This window comes from Podarcis tiliguerta, assembly GCF_965153285.1.
Source record: "Podarcis tiliguerta genome assembly, chromosome: 1".
In the NCBI taxonomy this organism is placed as follows: Eukaryota; Metazoa; Chordata; class Lepidosauria; order Squamata; family Lacertidae; genus Podarcis; species Podarcis tiliguerta.
Window position 1 is genome coordinate 84,523 of NC_139534.1, and position 15,466 is coordinate 99,988.

At 48.6% G+C, this 15,466-nt stretch overlaps 1 protein-coding gene across 1 annotated transcript in view; it reads left to right on the plus strand.

The window, feature by feature from the left end:
* The first annotated feature begins 517 nt into the window (after window positions 1–517).
* MAP2 (microtubule associated protein 2) overlaps window positions 518–15,466 on the plus strand; it is a 311,076-nt gene continuing 296,127 nt past the window's right edge. The window contains exon 1 of the mRNA XM_083399684.1: window positions 518–619. The gene's annotated coding sequence lies outside the window, so the exon portion shown is untranslated. The remainder of the gene's footprint in view (window positions 620–15,466) is intronic.

Below are 15,466 nucleotides of genomic sequence, written 5' to 3' on the forward strand. Positions count from 1 at the left end.
TTCTTTCTGTTTCTATTTTATTTTATTATTGTGCTATCCAGATTATGTTTTTAATGTTGCATACCTCCCTGGGATCTTCGGGCAAAGGGCAAATAAATGGAGGGTTAGGGACGAGTGGGGAGGGAACCACCCCCATTCCCACTTTCCCCTTATTCTTCCTTATTCTTCTTAGCATCTCATCATCATCAATCATCATTTGTCTAGATGCAAACAGAAAAAGGTAGGGAAGAAGAAGAGATGCAGTTAGAGGACTGGACCAATATCATCAAGCCCAATCAACCTCGTGCTCCCCCCCCCCCGCCGTTTAGCCGAAACCTCCTGTGCCCAGACGCGTGCACCCCCTCTTTCTGCCTGCCCCTCCAGGACCCCACCCCCAGTCCACTTTTCGGCTGGGCGAAAGAGGCTGCAGCAGCTGCGGGAGCGGCCCCTTCAGGCGCCTGCACGGAGGCACGTGGGAAGGGGCGGGTCCCCGGCGCGGGCGGAGGCGCGCAGGCAGGCAGGGAGAGAGAAAGAGACAGCAGCTCCTTGGCGGCTGGGCTCGGGGGCTCCTCTCTTCTGCGAGCTGCAGGATCTGAGGCAGCAGCAGCAGCAGCAGGTAAGGTCTGCGTGCTTTTCACAGGTGCTCAGCTGCATTCTTCCTCCGGGCGCACCTGCGCCTTGGGCATCCCTCCTTCGCAGCTCCAAATCCAGGCACCTCACCCTCGCCTGGAAGAAAGCCAGACGAGGGCTAGGGGATTGTTTTCCGCCTGTCTGTCTGTCTGTCTGTCTGTCCCACTTAGCATTTGGACCCTGCTTGGCTGCAGGAGCCATCCTTCGCACCTGCCTACCTGCAGAGAGGAGTTGAGCAGGTGCCGGAGAGCTCGTCCCCCCCCCCCCCCTTTGGCATTTTATTGATTGTCAGTTACAAATGAATTAGAAATGATAAAGGAGAACATAAAAATAACAATAACAACAATAACAGGTCGAAGTAGAGATCCATCACAAAAAGAGAGGGGGGAGGATAACAGAAGCAATCCCAGCTGTGGTTCATCTACCCTTTTCCCATGGTCTACTAAGGTTGCCCTTGGACAGACTCTCAGGAGTATGACAAAGTCAAATGTCAGAAACAGCTGTGGGGAACTGCTGTAGGCAGTGGACCTGTTTGCTGGTGGGCTTGCATCCAGCTTCCTTTCCGGCAATAGTATGAAAAGCCTGCACGCGCGCTCCCTCTCTGTGTGTATATATATATATATGTATATGTACATGTATGTATGTGTGTGTGCGTGCCATTAAGCTTTGCTGGATAACTTGGAACATTATAAATAAAAGAGCTCTTGGAGTTGGTTGAAGACAGGGAGGCAGGGGTAATAGCCAAGGGGTCTGAGCTAAGCCAAGGGGTTGGTTTCTTTCCCTCCCTAGAAGGAGGTGGAAATGCTTTGTGTTTTGAGGATGGAGGTGGTTGTGTGTGTCTAAGTGCAAATAGAAAAAGGTAGGGAAGAAGAAGAGATGCAGTTAGAGACAGGAGCCAGTAGCTTAAAGCTGTTTAATATTTATGGGATGGAGCAGGTTTGTGAAGGTGTTGCGTCTCCACCAAGGCGAGTTTTCACCATTGACTTAAAAAGAAACATCTATCTTTCTTTTTAAAATTGCTTCCCTGCCACCCCTCCCAACACCCATGAGGTGTGGTCATGTGATACCTTATTTAACTTCCTCACCTTCTTTTGTTTAAGGATGGAAATTTCAAGAACATTGGGAGGGGTGGAAGGAGGTGAGCAGACTTTCAGTAAATTCCTCACCAGCAGCCCTGCAGCTGGGAGAGCCTGAGAAATGAGGCAAAGCTTTGTTTTGTTCCTTCATTCCTGGATATGGAGCATCCCTTTTGGCAAGCCCCATTCAGACACAAAAGCCCTTAAGACTGTAACTCTACTCTTAAGCTCCAGTAAACAAATCTGCAAGGCTAGAAGACCAACAAGGAGGGCAGAAATGGGGATGCATCACAGAAGGAGCAAATATATGTCCATCTGCATTCCCTATCCCCCTCCTTTTTGGGGGGTACAGTATTAATATAATTGGCTATTGGAAAAGCAACGCCTTAGACAGTGGGCTTGTAACTGCAGCAAGGCAGTGGAGAACAAAGCCTTTTGAAGTGAGCGAAACATTATGCAAAAAACGTTCCATGCTTGAACTGCCGCAGGTAAATGGCACAGAAACCCTCTGCCAGGTCAGTTGTCTGGCGCAGCCTTTTGTGTTTCAGGGGTGGGAAAAAAATCTCCCAAATAAAGACACACTGACTCACTTGCATACAGGTTTGGGTTGCTGTTCACACCCTAAGCATTTAAATGAAGGCTGTTTTTGTGGAGGTTTTGGGAAAGGAGGGAGTGTGCCTTTGTGGGTAGCCAGAACCTTTTCCTCCATTCTGGAACTCAGCAAAGGGTGCAGGGTCCCTCCTGCCTCTCGCCTTCCATCTAGAATTCTCATGACCTCTTAGAAGTGCAATTCCTTAAGGACATTGTAGACATTGTGTGTAGTCATCTCTCTCTCTTTAAGGAAGTGGTTCTTGCTTATTGTATGCAAAGGTTGTTTGTTTTTGTTCTGAGAACATTTATTTTATTTGTGTAAACTGCACGCCTTCATTCTTTCTCAGTAGGCACCCCCACCCCCATGACTGTCATTTCATACAAGTTATAAGCACCCCCTTTTATTTCTATATCCAGTTTCCCACACGCACCATCTGTGACAGGACCTCTTTTTTCACCTGTGCCAATTTGGACTTCTTGTTGTGTCTAGACTTCTGTATTGAGCCTACCCAGCGAAAAGAGGAGCTAGGTTTCAGCTGCAGGACTATAGGGTTTTCTGTAGCTGCTCTCTGGTCTCCTTTAACTGAAGGTGTTATTCTAGCAACCTGGCTCCAGAAGCCATAGAGAATGTGCTGAGAGCGCATAAGCTCTGTGAAGTGAGTGCTGACATTTCTGCACACTGTTGCTCTTCTTAAACGGGCGTCACCCTTGCCTGATGTAAATAGCAGCAACAGGGCCTGCTATCGCTTTTCTGAGCCACTGTAGGGTTAAAGCCCGGGCAATAATTTATTTGCTGGTGTCTGTTTCCAGTGGGGTGACGCTGTTCAGGGTTGGTTTGCATAAATGGACCGTAGCATTTGGATCAGTGATATTTTAAAACCACGAAATCAAATGGCACATAATTAAGTGCATAATAGAAATGCTTCTTGTGCTGATCCAGCCACCCAATGCCTGCTGAAATTATCTGTAGCTAAAACATGCATATGAGCCACAGCTCATCGACACAGCCGTAGTCACCCGCTTGCAATCCTGGGGCCAAACAAGTGACCTATGCTCCGTCCCTGTGCTTATGGAGACAAACTCTTGCCTTTAACTTTCTCTGCTCTCTGCAGTTCTTTGTTTCCTTTTCTTCCTTCTCTGCTGCAGAGAAGTGGCAGTCTCATAGGCAGCAAACCCATCATGTGGTCAGATGAGAATTCGCAGACACACAGGCTAGATTTGCATTGGGTACAGCAGCCCAAATGTCTGGGATGTGAATAGGGGTGTCTTCCCAAACCATCTTCCTCCACAGAGCAAAGGGCTTTTCTATAGAAGAGAGGGTAGATTTAGTCGCCAGCTGTGCCGTTAAACTGTGGAGCACTCTGTGAAAAGGAGATTTGTCATGACATGTACAATTGCCTTTCAGATATATTAGAAGAAAGAGCTAACGTTTTCTGCCTTGCTAGTATAGATTTCCACTCCCCCTGTAATCACCATTTAGCAGATTATGGAATATTCCTTAACCCATTTTCTCCACCCTGGTTCTTTGCTTCTCAGGAAAAACAAAGCATGAAGGTTTGAGGCTGTTCGATTCTAAAATGTCTTTTCGTTCTTCCAACCCTGAGCCAGCGATTCTGGTGTGGAGGACCAGTAAGAAAAAGGAGGGGCTTCCTCCTCCAACACCTGGTCACACAAGTGTGTTTGCACTTGCACTGAGGAGAGAGTATAGCACCTCCACATGTGAGCGCTGTTATTTTTGCTTATTTTTTAATATGTGGTTGCTCTACATAAGTCCTTGGACACTATGTAGTTTATCACCTGGTCACCTATGGTGAGTCTTCAGCTCACCAAGCAGAATAGCTTATACAGAAATTTCCTTCCCTACTCCCCCCACCTTTTAGGCCACACAAGCAGGTCTTAGGCCACTGAAAATGGTTGTAGGCTAGTCCTTATTGTGCATATACATGGCCACAGCTCAGAGCTAGATCCAGGGCCAGCCCACCCATGAGGCAAGCTGAAGCCACTAACCCAGGCTGCAGGGTTCACTGGGGCAACAGATCCCAATGTTTCTTCCCCTATTGTTCCTGATGTAGATTTCCCCTCATCCCTTCTTACCTGGTGGGGAGGAGGCACCATTTTGGGGTCTGCTTTGGGTGCCAAAATGACTTGGGGGGGCCCCAGCTAGAGTGCATGCTTTGTTGCATGAAGTCCCGGGTTCTATCTCCGGTGTCTCTGGGTAAAAAGTTCACTGGTAGCAATGTCTCTGTCTGAAGCATTGGAGAGCTAGATGGAGTAGATCATTGACCAAGAGTCATATTTGGTATAAGGGCAGCTTCACACATCCAGAGTAAATGGGATTTGGGACAGAGATAATCACATCATTTTATTTATATGCCACCTTTCCATAGCTAAAACTCAAGGTTTACATAATTACAAAGGTTGTCATCAACAATAAGCAAAACACATCAATTTCCAAATAAATCATAATAAGATCTAAAAATAAAGTCAATATCAATTACAGCAACAAAACCCCCCAGTAACAATCCCCGTTAAGCAATACCCCAGCCCAAGAATCTGTTTGGCAACCTCCTCTTTTGTAGCTGGAGTCAGTCAGGGCTCCACCGTCCCTCCCAGGCCAGGGAGGAAAGGCCTGCAAGATGCCTGGAAGAGGGAACAAAAAGCACAGAAGGATTTGCCATGTGGTGGAAAGGCAGTGAAGAAAGGAAATGTTCTATTGATGAAGTTCACGCAGATTTGCTAGGAGAATAAAGAAGACTGACACACAAACACACAAACAATTCTAAAAGGACCCCCCCCCCAAAAAAAACAACCTGGTGCCACGGACAAGTGACAAGGGCCTTGCATTCTTTCCCATTGCTGTGGTCCTAAATGGAATTGGCCCTTCATACGTCCTGTTTGAAATTGGAAGAAAGTTCCTATTGGTTTCTGAAGATAAGAAAGGATTAAAGCCCCTACTCCTTCCCTCACCTCTGCGTCATGGCCTGCCCACACCAGCTATTTGAAAAAAAAAAGACTACACATCACCACACTATGTGGCAAATGTCATATCTAGTTTGACTGTCAGACGTGCAAATATATCATAACATGATATGCCCCACGTGTTTCAAAATTAATCTCCAGGTGTGCAAGAATCTTACTCTGATAGTAGCCTGCTCCCACTTTCCGCTGCCTTTAAGTCAACAAATCTAAAGCCTTTTCAGTTCGTCTTCCCTGGTGGAGGAGAAGTGGTTGATGCCCCACAGAAAACAATTTAGATACCCAGGGATTTTGTGGTGCTGCCTGTGTGACTAGGCAGGGGGACGCCTCTCCCAAAACAAAAGGCCACAACAAAGACAGGAGTTCGTAATCTTTCTAATTCAAGTCTCATTTCATACCAAAAACAAAGAAAAAAGTGACCCCTGTGTTGTTAAAAAAATAAATACCCTGCTAAAGCCAATGCGGATAAAACCCATCATATTTATATCCACAATGCAGAGGGCAAGGCTGAGAGATTGTCTGCCCTGCAAAGTAACCCATTGTTGTCATAGTACCCATTTTGTTGGAGTGACGGTGAGGTGGGGAGTTAGAGTAGTGTCTGGCAGCCCTGAAGTGTAGTCCAGTGTTGATATCCAGTGCATTATTTTAGGGAGATGCAGTGAAGAGGTAGCTGTGCAGTTTATTGTAGTAGTGGCGCAATTAACTATGGGCTGGAGCTGATGAAGTGAGCCAGGGGGAAGATGGGGATTTCAGCAGTGACTGAGAAGATGATTGGGCTTTGGGTCTAACCATAGATGTGCAGCTGGTCTACTCACTGAGAACCAGCGGAAGGGTAGTCCTACTTTGCAGGAGCCAGACTTCTGAAAGACTCGCCACTGCTGTGTCACCTGATCTACTGGAAATGGTAGGCTTGTTCTCTGATGCTCCTTGTGTTTGTTTATTTGAAGTATTCTTCTCCTCTTCACCACACCCCTGGATAAATTCCTTCAGACACCCATGCCCTCTTTCCATATTTATGTGGCCAAGAAAAGTGTGTGGTTTCTCCTCCTTGGATTCTCCCTTGCCCTGCCTCTTAGGTATTCTGCACCACTTGCAGAGACTTTGGATGAGACCTCCAGGGACCCCGGTCAATGGTTTTGTGACACTAGTAGGGATCCTTGTTTGTACTATAACAGCAAAGGGTGCAGATCCAACATCAGGCTTCCCTGCCTTAGCTTTGAAAAGCTTTCAGGGTCATGATGCATGGATGTTCTTCTATTTGATTAACATTTGAAGGAAAATATTTGATTCTAATAACGAGGTTCCCAGGCAATGAAATTATAATGCCTTTGTCTTCCAAGAACATGCTGCCAATCTACGTAAATTAAAGTCTGTGGCAGGCCTGTTGTGAAAAAAAGAATTGCCAGATTAATTACAATACATTTCTTGGGTTCTGTTCAGACAGTTTGAAGCTACTGGCACCCAATGGAATATGCTTAATACGTGTTTTCTTGTTCCCTTTAATTATACGTGCTGATGCCCTATGGCTCTGCAGTGCTGCATAGTTTGCCCAATAATGGCATTCTGAGTGTTTTTTAAAAACGAAATATTTCCAGGTTAAAAGCACTAGATCTTCTTCACAGATAAATCAGCGTAGCCCCTCCTGCTCTCAGTGGAGTGCCACTAATTTACATCAAGTAGTTGTTAGGTTCATTGACTTCTGTGGACTTTCACCGATCTACCCTGGTTGAGGTGCTGACCTATACACACTTCAGATATCTTTTACAGTTTATATAGAATTCAGCTTGCTCTTTGTTTCACTGAGTGTGTAAAAATATATATACGTTTCCGAGCACAATTCAAAGTATTGGTGCTGACCTTTAAAGCCCTAAACAGCTTCAGTCCAGTATACCTGAAGGAGTGTCTCCACCCCCATCGTTCTACCCGGACACTGAGGTCCAGCACCGAGGGCCTTCTGGCAGTTCCCTCACTGCGAGAAGCCAAGTTACAGGGAACCAGGCAGAGGGCCTTCTCGGTAGTGGCGCCCTCCCTGTGGAACGCCCTCCCACCAGATGTCAAAGAGAACAACAACTACCAGACATTTAGAAGACATCTGAAGGCAGCCCTGTTTAGGGAAGCTTTTAATGTTTGATGTATCACAGTATTTTAATATTCTTTTGGAAGCCGCCCAGAGTGGCTGGGGAAACCCAGCCAGATGGTTGGGGTATAAATAATAAATTATTATTATTATTATTATTATTATTATTATTATTATATATTATATTGCCAGTTACTGTTTCAGCGATAATATATTTTATGCCCATCAAATGCACATAAAGGCGTTTATTCTGGACTGCCCCATTTCAGACTGCAGGAGAAACAGAGAAACATTAAATTTGTTTAAGCTCCATCATTAAAAAAGAAAAAAAACAGACAAACCTATAATAGCTTTTTTATGTGCAAAATAAATAAACTGGGAAGAAAAGTCCTAGCTATATTAGTTCCCTTCATATACATAGTTCCCTATATTCAGGGAATGTTCTTTAACAAATAATAAAGGGGCAGGATTTAGAAACATCATGCACCTCCACCAGTTGACTGAAGTGGCCCAGTCTCAGGACACCGCCATATGATTTGTTGAATGAGATTTGGTGAATACACCTTAGAATTACAGTGCTAGGAGGAAGAGAAGGTGCTACAATCCACCCTCCAGCTTTAAAATCAGGACAACCCATCCAATAACCCCTCACAAACTGACAGAGCAGAGCAGAGCTCCTATTCAGAAACAGCACCACCACTTCCCAACCACTAAAATAGCTGCCCAGGGAGCTAGCGGGAAGAGTGGCGAGTGATAGTCTGGCCAGGCCAGGCTGGTGAGGGTCTTTGTGAACCCCTGGGGGGTCTTGGCCAATCACTATTGCCAGGCCTGTACATGACACATCAACCCATCTCTTGTTGAAGTGTTAGGATGTTATGGATGCAATTCTGTATGCACTTATGTTATGTACTGAGTTCAATAGGATCCAAATTGCAGCAGTCTGATTGGTCCTAGAACAATAGGATTCAGAATGCAGCAGTCGGATTGGTCCTAGGACAATGCAGCAGTATGATTGGTTGGCAGGAACCAACCAATCATGCTCCAGATATAAGTGAATCCACAACCTGATTGGCTTACAGTAGAATTCCAGAATTAGCCAATCATGTGCAGCCTATTGTGTAAATAATGTATATAAAGCAGATACTTTGAGGGGACATTCATTCCTCCTCACCACTATGAGCTGAATAAAGAGCATGAAATCACTTTGCGACTCTGAGTATATTTCACTGGCGACGAGGATGGGATCCCGCTGAGCTGACTGCCACACACAGCACCGCAGCACCGCCACCTGCCGCACCGCTGCCTCGCACCGTGTATCCAGGCTTCAGCTCCGGGACACAAGGAACTCAGAATGGCAACCGACAGCAGCTTCTCGCCGTTCAACCCAGCATCTGGAGACTGGGAAGCATACGCCTCCCGTTTCACCTTCCTCCTAGAAGCCAAAGGGGTCACCGATGAAGAAGACGCCAAGAAGAGGGCGATATTCTTCAGCGTCTGCGGAGAGGAGACGTTTGAAATCGCCCGGGCTCTCCTTGCGCCTGAAGACGTCGCTACTGTTCCATACAAAACAATAATGGAACAGCTGAAGGGGCACTTTTCGCCACAGCCCTCAGTGGTGGCTCGTCGAAATGCCTTCTACGCAAAGCGGCAAGCCCCCGGGGAAACCATAACTGGGTTTGTGACCTCTCTCCGCCAAGCCGCCCGGTTCTGCAACTTCTCAGAGCTGGAGAACATGCTTCGGGACCGCCTCGTCGGTGGCCTGGAGGATGAGAAGCTGCAACGACGCCTCTACGCTAAGAAGGACCTAACGTTCCAGGTCGCTCTGGAGGAGGCCCTGGCAACGGAAGCTGCCAAGAGGTCGACGCAAGAGGCACGGCCGAGACTGCCACCCCAACCGAGGGTCCACCACGAAGACCTCACCGACGACTCAGGATCTGACAGGGAGGAGGTGCACCGAGTACAGCAGCGCACTCAAGCAGCCCACATACCACAGCTGCCTCGACGAGGAGGGGGGAACTGCGCAAGCTGCGGGGAAAGTCATGAGAGGAGGACCTGCCGTTTCCGCAACGCAGAGTGCAGGCAGTGCAGAAAATCGGGACACATCGCCCGGGTGTGTCGAGCTCGGTCCACCCGACACCAGGCATCAGATGACCAATCCAAGAGCCCCAGGTCCTGGGGCCCAACACACCAAGGCAACTCGACGGAGCTCACGGACTTCCAGGTATACCAGTTGCCCCACCCCAACGTAGAGAAAATTTATGTAGAGGTACAGATAGAGGGCGCCCCATGCCGCATGGAGCTTGACACGGGTTCAACTCTATCCATAATCTCAGCAAAGACCTTAAGGAAACTGTGTCCTACTGGGGGTCCCAAACTCAGGCCGGCCCCATTCACCCTCCGGGACTTCCAGAAACGTAAGGTCCCCACAATGGGGGTGGGGACCTTCAGGGTGCAATACCGAGGGCGGACGCGGCAACTGGACTTGCTTGTGGTCAAGGGCCCCTACATTAGCTTACTGGGATTGGCATGGTTTGGACCACTGGGGCTAGCCATCACCGGGGTGAACCACACTACCTTACAAGTGGACGTGGACGCCATATGCAAGGAATTTCCAGGAGTTTTCGATGGGAAATTGGGACAGTATACGGGCCCCCCCATTGCGCTACAGCTTGACCCCGCAGTACGACCGGTCAGGCTCAAGGCCCGCCGGGTCCCGTTCGCCCTGAAACCCCGTATAGACGAGGAATTGGACCGGCTCGTGGAGCAAGGAGTGCTGGAGCCGGTGCCTAATGCCCCCTGGGAAACCCCAATCGTCACACCCGTCAAGCCCAATGGTTCGGTCCGCATCTGCGCAGACTACAAATGTACCATAAACAAAGCCCTCACGGCCCATGCATACCCAGTGCCAGTGGTCAGCCATGTCCTTGCCACCCTGGCTGGGTCGAAAATTTTTGGCAAGCTGGACTTGGCCCAAGCATATCAACAGCTGCCAGTAGATGAGGCCACAGCAGAGGCACAGACGATTGTGACGCACAGAGGAGCCTTCAGGGTAAAGCGGCTGCAATTCGGTGTCAGTGTGGCACCAGGCATATTCCAGAATCTAATGGACTCGCTCCTTAAAGGGATTCCTGGCGTCACCCCCTTCTTCGATGATGTGTTGATTGCCGGGCCCACACCAGAGGAGTTTGAGGACCGCCTCCGCACCGTTCTGCACCGTTTCCAGACGGCAGGTCTCAAGGTGAAGCGGGAAAAATGCCTACTAGGAGTGCCTCAGGTGGACTTTCTGGGATTTATGGTGGACGCAGAAGGGGTCCACCCAACTGGGGACAAGGTACGGGCCATTTGTGATGCCCCAGCGCCCAAGAGCAAGACTGAACTTCAGGCCTTCTTGGGCCTATTGAACTTTTACCATTCCTTCCTTCCCCACAAGGCGGCGGTAGCAGAGCCCCTACACAGACTTTTGGACAAGCGGGCCCCTTGGGTGTGGGGCCAGCGCCAGGAGGCTGCATTCCAGGCAGTCAAGGACTTGCTTGTCTCAAACTCAGTCTTGGCACACTTCGACGAGAGGCTGCCGGTGGTGCTAGCATGCGACGCCTCACCCTATGGCATTGGCGCTGTCCTGGGACACCAACTCCCGGATGGAAGAGAGGTACCGGTAGCATACTTTTCCCAGACACTCAACGCAACCGAGCGGAACTACTCACAAATAGACAAGGAGGGGCTGGCAATTGTGAAGGGAGTAAAAAAATTCCATGATTTCTTGTACGGGCGGCCCTTCACCGTGGTGACTGACCACAAGCCGTTGCTTGGCTTGTTTGCCCCCGAAAAGCAGACCCCCCAAGTGCTGTCTCCTCGCGTCCTCAGGTGGTCAATTTTCCTTGCCAGCTACCAGTATGCACTGATTCACCGACCTGGGAAGGCAATGGGCCATGCAGACGCCCTCAGCAGGCTACCACTACCGGAAACAGGCCCTGACCCAGCACCCGCACAAGAGGTTATGAGCCTGGAGCTGCTTCCCGACCGCCCCATTCAGGCACAAGAAGTTGCACACCATTCCAAGAAAGACAGGGTCATCTCCCGGGTCCTGGACTGGGTGTGGAGGGGATGGCCCAGCAGCAGCCCCGGGCCAGAATTCGCTGGCTACACAACCCGCAAACATGAACTGTCAGCCCACAAGGGGTGCCTGCTATGGGGAAGCAGGGTCGTGGTTCCCCAGCCCCTCCGCAAAAGGGTCCTCACAGCCCTACACGAGACACACCCAGGGGTAGTAAGAATGAAGGCCCTGGCCAGGAGTTATGTTTGGTGGCCGGGGATCGACGGAGAGATAGAGGCCTGGGTCAAACACTGCCAGGCCTGCCAAGAATCCCGCCCAGATCCCCCAAGGGCCCCAGTACAGTCCTGGGAGTCCGCCCGAGCACCATGGTCACGCCTGCATGTGGACTTCGCCGGCCCCTTTCAGGGGAAAACATTCTTCATAGTGGTGGACTCCTACACCAAATGGCTGGAAGTCGCACTGGTACCGTCCACTTCTACATCCGCAGCCATCCGTGTACTACGCAAGCTGTTTGCAACCCATGGGCTCCCTGACACTCTCGTCTCAGACAACGGGACTGCATTTACATCAGAAGAATTCCAAACCTTCACAGCGCAGAACGCCATCCGCCACATCCGTTCGGCGCCATTCCACCCTGCCACCAATGGCCAAGCAGAACGCATGGTGCGGACCACCAAGGACACCCTTCGCCGCATGACGCAAGGGGACTGGGAGTACCGCCTTGCCACATTCCTCCTAGCACAGCACAGCACCCCCAGCTCAACGACTGGCCGGAGCCCCGCTGAACTACTAATGGGTCGGCGCCTTGCAATCAGATTGGACCGCCTTCACCCCGATAGAGCTCAGGATGAGGTAGTGGTGGGGGAAGGCAGGAACCCCCGGACCTTCAAGGCCCAGGACCCAGTGTACGCAAAGAATTTTGGGGCAGGCCCAGCATGGGTTCCCGCCACAGTCACCAGGGTCACTGGCCCCGTGTCATACGAGGTGCTAACGGATGGGGGGCAATGCTGGCGCCGCCACTGCGACCAGATACGGCGACGATTCCCGGGAGAAAACCAGGAGGAGGAAAGGTCAGAGGAGTCCCAAGGGAACAGAGGGACAGGGAGGCCCATAGAGCAGGAGGGGCCAGCAGGAGAGGCAGAATCAGTAAATACAGAGAGAACCCGCGAGGCCGAAAGGACACCGGAACCAGAACCACGACTGAGCGAGCCGGTTGCGCCAGACCAAACAGGCCCATCACAGCCAGCATCCTTGGAACACGAGCCAGAACCTGAACCCCGGACCAGGGAACACCACAGGCCGCAACGCACACGTAGGCCGCCGGCGTACCTCGAGGACTATGAATGCGACCTCCCGGGCAGGACTGGAACTTAGAGGGGAGGGGTGTTATGTACTGAGTTCAATAGGATCCAAATTGCAGCAGTCTGATTGGTCCTAGAACAATAGGATTCAGAATGCAGCAGTCGGATTGGTCCTAGGACAATGCAGCAGTATGATTGGTTGGCAGGAACCAACCAATCATGCTCCAGATATAAGTGAATCCACAACCTGATTGGCTTACAGTAGAATTCCAGAATTAGCCAATCATGTGCAGCCTATTGTGTAAATAATGTATATAAAGCAGATACTTTGAGGGGACATTCATTCCTCCTCACCACTATGAGCTGAATAAAGAGCATGAAATCACTTTGCGACTCTGAGTATATTTCAACTTATGTGGAAGTAAGCCCCATTCAACTCATTGAAGAGTAAAAAGGTAAAGGTACCCCTGCCCGTACGGGCCAGTCTTGACAGACTCTAGGGTTGTGCGCCTGAAATATACTCAGAGTCGCAAAGTGATTTCATGCTCTTTATTCAGCTCATAGTGGTGAGGAGGAATGAATGAAAGTCCCCTCACAGTATCTGCTTTATATACATTATTTACACAATGGGCTGCACATGATTGGCTAATTCCGGAATTCTACTGTAAGCCAATCAGGTTGTGGATTCACTTATATCTGGAGCATGATTGGGTGGTTCCTGCCAACCAATCATACTGCTGCATTGTTCTAGGACCAATCAGACTGCTGCATTCTGAATCCTATTGTTCTAGGACCAATCAGACTGCTGCCTTTTGGATCCTATTGTTCTAGGACCAATCAGACTGCTGCAGTTTGGATCCTATTCAACTCAGTACATAACAGCGCCCATCTCACTCAAGAGGCTGGGGGCCAGCGCTGTCCAGAGACACTTCCAGGTCACGTGGCCAGCGTGACATCGCTGCTCTGGCGAGCCAGAGCCGCACACGGAAACGCCGTTTACCTTCCCGCTAGTAAGCGGTCCCTATTTATCTACTTGCACCCGGGAGTGCTTTCGAACTGCTAGGTTGGCAGGCGCTGGGACCGAACAGTGGGAGCGCACCCCGCCGCGGGGATTCGAACCGCCGACCTTTCGATCGGCAAGCCCTAGGCACTGAGGCTTTTACCCACAGCGCCACCCGCGTCCCTTCATTGAAGAGTAGCTATGAGTTAACAGTCATAGGATTGTGCTGCAAATGATCGCTTGTGAGCCTTTTGCTCTGTGGAAACTTTTAGGCGAACTTCACAGGGTCAGGCAATAATGCAATTAGTCCTTCACAGCATTTGAAATGTTATTTTTTTAAAAATAAACCCTCTACTTTCTAAGAGTATTTCTTTATGCCCTTGAGAAGAAAACACTGAAATGTTTGCCCTTTTTGCCTGAAATGTCTTAGTAATATTATTCAAACTGCTTCCTTGTCAGCTCAATATGGATAGCAATTTGTTTTGTTTTCAAATAGATTTCACAAAATGAAAAACGGAGTTTTCTGCTGAATGGGACACTTGAAAAAGCAAAGCCTTTCCTTTTATTTGAGAGAATCTTTGTGTTGCATAAACAAATGGCAGCTGTCCATTTTTAGAGTTTCTAAGCTATTCATGTAATCAGCACGGATCAAGTGAAGACCAAAATACTGTCATGTTTCTACTATTCAGGACTTTGACTGAGCCCATGCAGGACTATTTAGAAGTTATGTCTCCTAAGTGCATTGTGGCTTCCTCCCTAGTAGATGTCCATTGAATTCCAGCTATTGTTTTTAGAGTTGTGCCTATTCTTGGCACTGAGGATCTGCACCATGACCTTTGACACGAGGCTAAGAGATTGGTGGGAAATCTGCCTGCTTCCAGATGTTGCTGGACTTCTACAGCTCCCATTATCCCAGACCATTGATCATGCTACATTTGGCTGATGGGAGTAGGGAGACCAGCAACATCTGAAGAGCCACCGGGGGGGGGGGGGGGCGATCACAGAATGAAATTTGTCTCTAGATTGCTGGGGGTAGTGCGGTGATAATCAAAAGCATAATGGAATGTTGCTGGCCTTCCAGCAACTTTGCGAAACACATATAAAGACTGCAGAGTATTTCACCAGAGCACAAGAAATAATAAGTGCAAGAATTTCACCCTCAAGCAAATATTTTTAAAATCCGCATCAATCGGAGCCATTTCTTCACAGGCCAGAGACATTAACTAAATATTTAAATACTTTCAACTGTCCTGCTTAGAAGCTCGCCAACTCATTTTAAATGCATAGTCCCTCATGAACTATGAAAGAGCTTTCCTTTCAAGCTGACATGGTTGGGTTTCAGCCCATATGTTGAACAAGGGTTTAAAACAGCAGCAGCAGCTTTCTGCTGGATTTTATTCTGTTTACGATTTTCTTGCTCTCCTCTAATCTGCGCAGTGCTCCCTCAGAAGTTTCTGATCTTCCAAAAATAGTTAGTCTGGACATCATTCTTTAGAAAAGCATAACCCATAATAAAGTTGGAAAGACAACTCTATATTTTCTGACTAGTATTTTCACTTAGTTCACAGAAGAATCTCATGGCACTTTCAAAACTATTACTATTCTATTAATCGCAACAACAACAACAACAACAACAACAACAACAACAACAACAGCAACAAATAAATTATTATTCTAAAACGACCAAGCAAATTAGAAGAGATTCTGGTTATTCTGCAAAAGCACGTTGTAAACCACCTTGAAAATTGTATGAATGGTGGTCTCAAAATATTTTAAATATAT